Genomic DNA, 8,018 nt, shown 5'->3' on the forward strand with positions numbered 1-8,018 from the left:
CATGGATTTGAAAAGGAATCGATATGCATTTTTTCAGATGCAAAATAGAGGATCATGTAATTAATCAAGAGACGTTTAAATTATTGTTCTTTCTTTAATTTTAATTTACATGTGTGGATACAGCTGACAAAAATCTATCTTTTGTGATACATATGCAGGGCATGTCGACACCAAATTGCTCAAATTTAACTGAACGTTACCCTTATTTATTTGTAATTTTCTGCAAATAATGTAAAACAGTTTATCAGCTTTTGTCATTTAAACATGATTTTTGTCTTTTGAGAGGTGTTATAACAAGTGTGACACGCTTATGAATTTCGCTTTATTTCACGAGACTGGCTTTGTTACTGTAATTCTAAAGAGGATATTTTAATAGTTTGTGCTATATGTAATATTGCATTTGCTCAAAATCGTCAATAAATGAAAAAGTGCAATACAGAAGTGACAAGACTCTACTTACAATTTTATCTTTTTGTTACCTGATTCAGTAGAAAAATAATAATACGCTGGGGCAAATATTATCCCTGATCAAAGTTCATATCTATTTTTCAAGTTAAGTAGAATATTTTATTTGCGTCTCATCACAGTCATATTCACCACAATAGAGTCATCACAAAATGGATACAACTACACAATTGAGCCGCATCATGAGAAAACCAAAATAGTGCGTTTGCGACCAGCATGGATCCAGAACAACCTGCGCATCCTCGCATTCTGGTCAGGATCCATGCTGTTCGCTAACAGTTTCTCTAATTGCAATAGGCTTTGAAAGCGAACAGTCTGGATCCATGCTGGTCGCAAAGCCACTATGTTGGTTGTGTCATGGCGCGGCTCATATGCTTTTCTTAACAGAAATATGAGTCAGTTCAGATAGCATTGCATTTATTCAACTGTCTCACTATGGAACAAATATTACATAATGTATGAAGAAATCTGTGTATGTACCCATAATAAAATGTTACAAATGTTCATGAAAAATATACCCTAGATCTGCTATTAAAATGATGTAGAAGTTATATTTCAAGATACCGGAAATATAATCTGACAATAAAATCATCACATCTTGAATCATAATAGAATTGTCAGAACTGTAACTGGGTAAAACAAGTCCTGTCGCACTTTAGTTTGCTAACCCGACTGAAAACTCATACACTCGTTACGATTAAACTAGTGAACACTTCAAACTAGTTCTACTACGCTTTCAAACCAAAAAGACGACCAAGTTTAAATGCCAAGAAGTATCTGATATAAAAGGGAAGTAATTCTCATTCACGCCAGTAATACTTTTTGCATGAGGTCATCAAAATAATTTAAATACAAGATGTCGGGGCCATCCCAAGAGGCTGAACAAGAATACAGAAACAAATATTTTTCGAAAAGAGTAATTTTGTAAATAGCGTATAAAGTTGCATATGAGAGGACGCCATTAATGTTCTAAAATTAATATATGTAAATGGATATTTGAGATATCCAGGAGCTATGGTTTGTACATGAAAATGGCTTTTTTGAATTAATGCGTTCAGGGAAGCCCATCCAATATAGTTCCGAAAGCAGTGTTACAGTAACAAATACAGAATATTAAATTAGTGTCTTTTCATACTGCATTTGTTACATGAGTTGAGTAAAATAATAAAATGCTAGCCATTCATTCTTTAACTACTGAATCGATCAACGTCTTTTATGCTAAATAACAAGTCAACGTCAAAATGTTATTACACTAGGCCAGTGTAATACCGAAAATATGTTATGGCTTTATTTCACTCCGACTACGTCAAGCATGTGATAACATGAGTTTCAGAATCTTTATCAAAAACAAGTTATAGCAACTCTATCATCTAAGGGAGTGCCATAGTTTCCACCAAATTACACAAAAGTAGTCAAACAGAAGCAAAATGTATGCATTATAAAGGTTTTACATATTTCTAAGGAGAGAAAGCGTTTATTCGTGACAAGATACGAAAGGGAACTGCATTTTTAAGAACAGAATCAACATAAATATTCAAGAAAGCGTGCTTTCAATGGTAACACATACTATTTTTTTACGGGAACTGACTGTAATTCCAGCCCCTGATAAATACTGTGGAGGTAAGTATTCTCAAATACGAATTATTTTGTGCCTTTTAGATATACATAACTTTGGTACAATTGTTTACATGTAACAGTTGTATAAGAATGTATGATATTTGAACAAAGACGTGTTATTTTATGATGTAGAGCTACTTTCATATGCGCCAGTAGTATCGTATATCGAGCGTCGTGCCACGCAACGTTTAGTATTGTCGCGCGTCTTACTGCATTTTCCCGTCAACGTGTAGAAGGCCGACACACAAGACGACGCGCAACAATGCAACAGGATACTCTATACACGATATGACAGGTGACATTACAACTGCGATATTCATGTTGCGCGTCTTGTCGCATTGTCGTGCATCATTTCGCATTGTCACATTTAGTAGTTTAGAATTATGTTGTTCGATTTCAATCCATATTGACTCTACAGAATTACATTCAAGATCAAATCTTTAACAACAATGTAAACTACCACTATTTATAACTTAGAAACAATTGCTTGTTAGACGATCACCCGTTCAAGAAAGTTTCACAGAAACAGAGTATCCATTATTCATATACAAGTTAATGAGCAATAAATCTATTTTTATTAAACCAGGAATAAATTACTACCATTAAGAAAAAAAATTGAGCCGTGCCATGAGAAAACAAACATAATGGGTTTGCGACCAGCATGGATCCAGACCAGCCTGCGCATCCGCATCGCTATTAGTTTCTCTAATTCCATTAGGCTTTGAAAGCGAACAGCATGGATCCTGACCAGATTGCGCGGATGCGCAGGCTGGTCTGGATCCATGCTGGTCGCAAACCCTCTATGTTGGTTTTCTCATGGCACGGCTCACATTGTGTTCAATTTTTACAGAGTTTCGTATTGTATTCAAACTTTCACTAGGATAAATATCATTCACGTTCGTGAAATTATTGGTTGTCTCCCTTTGCAATGACTACGAATATCCTCTATGTTTTCAAACATGTCTTTTTTGACATAAATACATATTTTAGAAGAATGAATTTTATTACGATGATGATAATAATGATGCTGATGATAAAGATGATGATGATAATGATAATGCTGATGATGATAATGATGATGATGATAATAATGATGATGTGAGCAGTATTCAAGCATTATCATTGTACTATGGCCTCCTATAAAATGCTGCAACAGTATCCGCAACAAGCGACCATGCTTTATCAGCCATGCGGAGGACACTGGCATGTAGACAATGTCTCTGTCCTTTGGTTTCACAGTTCTCCTCCCTAAAAGCATTCCCTTTTGACGTTTTTCTTTTTATTTTGTTTTGCGTATGACATAGATACCACAGTAGTGTCAACAGATGCATCAGTGATAATGTAGCTTTCAACATTTGAACGATTTTGTCATTTCAATTCCATTTCGGTATCTTTTGTTTAAGATATGGATGCTTTCTTAGATCTTTAAAGAAGGTGATGCCCTTTCTAGTACACGTGTCTTACGGTCCTTTAAAGCAATTTTAAGTTTGGACTGCATAAGTTATGTCACACACGTGTCTAGCAAAAACTTCCCTCGTTTGACATACTGTTTCCTACAAGGATCACGATAATACTTGCTCAGATAAAAGACGTCAATGCGCGAATCAAGAGGGTGTGCCAATTTTTTTCCGCATGTATCTTAACCACTGTATACATGTATATGTAGATTATTAGCTATTCACTTCGAAACTGTTCTTCAACGACGGATTTTTTTTTTCAGTTTAACGAATACTTACGAACCAATTTATATCACTTGTATAATAATTAAAAGTTTAGATGCGTAATACTGGCGTTATTTAGCGCCACGTATGCATCGAGAAATATATAGCGCTGTAAAATTTGATAAAATATTTTTTACTTAATAGTAATTGTAAGACGAAATGTTACAGTGCACAACTGTTTTGAGTTTCAGAATTATTAGCCAGCATTTTCGCCCAAATTGAGCACTTTCGCAAGGCGTTTCACTCGCGTGTATTAACAAGGAAGCGTGACGCCCTACCATTTGGCGCTATTAATGCGCGAAGAAACAGTTCTATCATATTAGATCTAAATTGTATAATAGAAAACATATTAGAAACGAAATAATTTATAGCAATATCGTGATGAATACGTTCAGGCGTTCTTACGTAAGTAAGTTGCTAAAATATTTAATTCTGTAATGTTCTGTTCCTTTATCTTACCACGTGCATGAATTGAGATATATTTATCATTTAAAGTAATCTGGGTATGAATATTCTTTTCATATGATGGTATTGAGATAGAATCATTTATCAGGGAATTGTCAAGCTTAAAGTCCTATATACACAAAGTAAAGTATAAAACATAACTAACGTGGTGACATTTATGTTTAAAGTTATTAATAAAAGAAGATAACCTAATTCGCTAGGTTCACACATCTATCTGAGGAGTAAACTTAGGGATTTCTTAGGCTTTATCCACCCGGTATCAGTACACAAATGTTGATTTATCAGTTGGCAATGCCAGTCTGGATAGTGATATTACATTTGACAAACACGTACTTGGATTTTAGGTCAATTTTTAGCCGTTTGAAAATTGCTAAAAAGGTAAGTTAAATGAATACTTTTTAAACATGATTTTGTTCTTTTCTTTTTCATTTTTTTCATAGCATTTTAAAATCAGACTGGAAATGGAATCGTTACTAAAATAACAACGAAAAACTGTATGTCTATCTTATATGTAAGATACACTTACGCCAAATAGTACTCCAACACACGTAGGGCTTTATGGAGACTAGCCTGTCTAAAACATTTCGAAAACAAATACATTTGTATATCATTTTATATTTCAATCTAATGTAATTTCATATATAAAGCCAGTCTATTCTGGAGATTTCCCCAGGGAATGGATTGAGTGATATTTACAACAGGATATACTATGGTTCCATCCACCAGAAAATACAGCTTTAAAATGTATCATATCATAGGTGTTAATATATGGTTAATTTGAAATACTACAATGTACATACTATAAATTCAGTGTTTGCATTTTAAGAAAAACGATATTACTTTCCTTTTATATGGAAATACGTTCGATACAGCAAAAAAGCAGTAAACGATTCGATTTCAAAATGTTCTGAAATTTGATTTGGCTGATTTTCTTTTTACATTTGTTTGCATATATAATTTATCCAGTATATATATCATATATTTGTACAATGCATGTCATGACAATATTTATGGAAGACATAGCACTTGCAATTACAATTTGCCAATAAAGCTGTCAACTACTAGAACCAGCAAAATAGGTATGTGCAATGAATTCGTTCTGTTTTGGTACACTAAAATCTAGACTAGCCTCTAGACTGATAATAGATATATTTCTACATTTTCTCCTTTTTTGTCGAAGTCAATTTCATAGGGACAAAAACCAATCTATTTCAGAGTTTTTCTCAAAATTATTAGCTTATGATATTGGACATAGGATATAGACTGGCTCAGTTTACTACATTCAATCATAAAAATGTTGAAAAATGTATCATAATCTAAGAGCTAGTCTAACTATAATGAAATAACCACACTTTATAGGCAATGTAATCCAAAGGGAGTTAACACCTACTCGTTTTTGTTAAATCGACAGTACATGTGCCTATACAGTTAATTTCAAAGATGTTTTGGGCGAACAGCCAAAACGTTTCTTCCCGAAGTAGCGAGGCGATTTAGCACCGTTACCAATAGCGGCGGTTCAAAAATGTTATTCCGAATACAGGGGACAAACACAAAAACTTGAAAAAAAAGCTGTTTTAGTAGTCTGGTTTAAACTGGCTTATTTTAAAGCTGTATTGCATGTTCCCTATAATCAAAGCCTCAGCTAGTTGATTGATGTTTTCAGAAATGTACATTTTTCTTGATCCTTCAGAAATGACAAATGTTATAGTAAAGCACGTGTTCGTCATAATTGTGATCTTGGCCAGTTTACTTTACCAACATGCACGAGCTAATGAGGGGCAGTTTTATGGCGGATCAATGAGCTACAAAATGGAGAAGCAATCCGACGGCATAAATCTGGTTAGACTTTAATTTTTATTTGCAACTGACTTGAGATTATTGCAATGTATGTAATTAAGTATCATATAAAAGTTTCAGGGCGTGAAAAGAGAACCCAACAAACTATTTACATATAAAAACATTATACTTTCAAACAGATAGATATTACATAATGTCAGACTTACATCTTAAAATTGTCAAGAAGGTATTCTATAAAAAAGCTAAACCGTGAAAAAGCAATAATAAAATGTTTACATAAGATGAGTAAGGGGTACTTTTTATGTGGTTCAACTTCGAAAATTTCCAAAATCCAATGAACACAAGTTTCGAATCCCGGAATCTAATGAACACTATTTTTGAGATAAAAAATCTATACATAAATACTTACACGTGTTGTTGTTGAAATACCTTTCGCAAAATAGTGAACAAACACACCCACAACATATCAACATAGGAATATATCATATTTTACAAATTTACGTTAAGCCATCAAAATACAAAAATAAAACATAAACCTATGAAAAATTTCATATTTACGAATAGATTTCTATTAGATATCGAGCTTTTAACGTTTAAAAGAACTTTTTAACAAAATTCTGTTTTGAGAGAGACTGTTAAAATCAACTTGAACAATAATTGAAATTGACACGTCCACTCTTCAGATGTTTAGCTGCAAGTTTATGAATACTTTAAGACGCCAGACTAGTACTAGGCAGAAGATTTCAATGCGTAAAGGAAATTTCGAAATTTCGAAACTGGTGTTCACTGGAGTTATCTGTTTTTCGATTGAAGTTTACAGGGGTTTGGGTTAGAAGTCTGTTCAAATTATCCAGTTTTGCAGTTGCGCGTGAAGTACGCGCCTACTCTTGATAGCTCTCTTCTAAAACATTCAGCAAACCCTGACATTCTATTACCTGATTCAAACTGGTATGAAAAACAGTTGTATAACACCCTTTATATTGTAGATTAATATAAAATTGACGTTAATGACACGAACAATGTTGTCAAATAAAGAGAAACCATTAAAAAAAGGTTCAAAGTGTTCATATATATTTAAATTCGGTACTATTGTAAGGTCCGCTTCTTGAACTTTATCGAATAGAACTTAAAAAATAAGCATTTCGCGTTTCACAATATATTCAAGTTCAGTCTTGTTCTATAGTTTTGAATGGAATTCATAATAATTAATTTTTCTATTATTCCTGATAACCTTTGTAGGTGACCATCGAGCTGATTACAGGGTGGGTACTAGGGACAGGTCCCTGTGGCCCAGGTTGTAACCACACAGACATAGGTAGATCTACACGCTCTACAAGACCATTAATGACGAGAATCAATTCAGACTATCTAGGAATCTACACGTCTGACTTTTTAAACAAGACCGCCACTAAAACGGAAACTCATGACATGAATGCGTTAGTACTCTCGACATACAATGAAACAGTAATAGCCATTAGCGAGCCCGAGAAATGGGAACAGGAACTTCTTCATTTTAGCTTCTTAATGCCACCTGGAATAGAAAAATTAGATGTAAAGTAAGTAATAAGTAAATATGTTTTTTCTAAATTGTCGGCTTTAAATCTTGATCCAATAAATTTAACCTTGATGCATTATATTGTTCATCTTTAATCATGATGTAATAAATTGTTCACCTTGAATTTTGATGCAATAAATTGTTTATCTTTAATCTTGATGCAAAAAATTGTTGACCTTAAATATTGATGAAATAAATTGTTTATCCTAAATGTTGATGTAATAAATTGTTTACCTTAAATATTGGATGAAATAAATTGTTTACCTTAAATATTGATGAAATAAATTGTTTACCTTAAATCTTGATGAAATAAATTGTTTACCTTAAATCTTGATGAAATAAATGGTTTACGTTAAATCTTGATGCAATAAATTGTTTACCTTAAATATTGATGAAAT

At 33.1% G+C, this 8,018-nt stretch overlaps 1 long non-coding RNA gene across 1 annotated transcript; it reads left to right on the forward strand.

Annotated features, from left to right (window-relative positions):
- Window positions 1-4,412: 4,412 nt before the first annotated feature.
- LOC128553332 (uncharacterized) lies at window positions 4,413-7,615 on the forward strand. The gene is made up of 3 exons (XR_008369317.1): window positions 4,413-4,646; window positions 5,959-6,107; window positions 7,305-7,615. It is a non-coding gene; the product is annotated as an uncharacterized LOC128553332 (long non-coding RNA).
- Window positions 7,616-8,018: the final 403 nt, after the last annotated feature.

This window comes from Mercenaria mercenaria, unplaced genomic scaffold (assembly GCF_021730395.1).
Source record: "Mercenaria mercenaria strain notata unplaced genomic scaffold, MADL_Memer_1 contig_3711, whole genome shotgun sequence".
Lineage (NCBI taxonomy): Eukaryota > Metazoa > Mollusca > Bivalvia > Venerida > Veneridae > Mercenaria > Mercenaria mercenaria.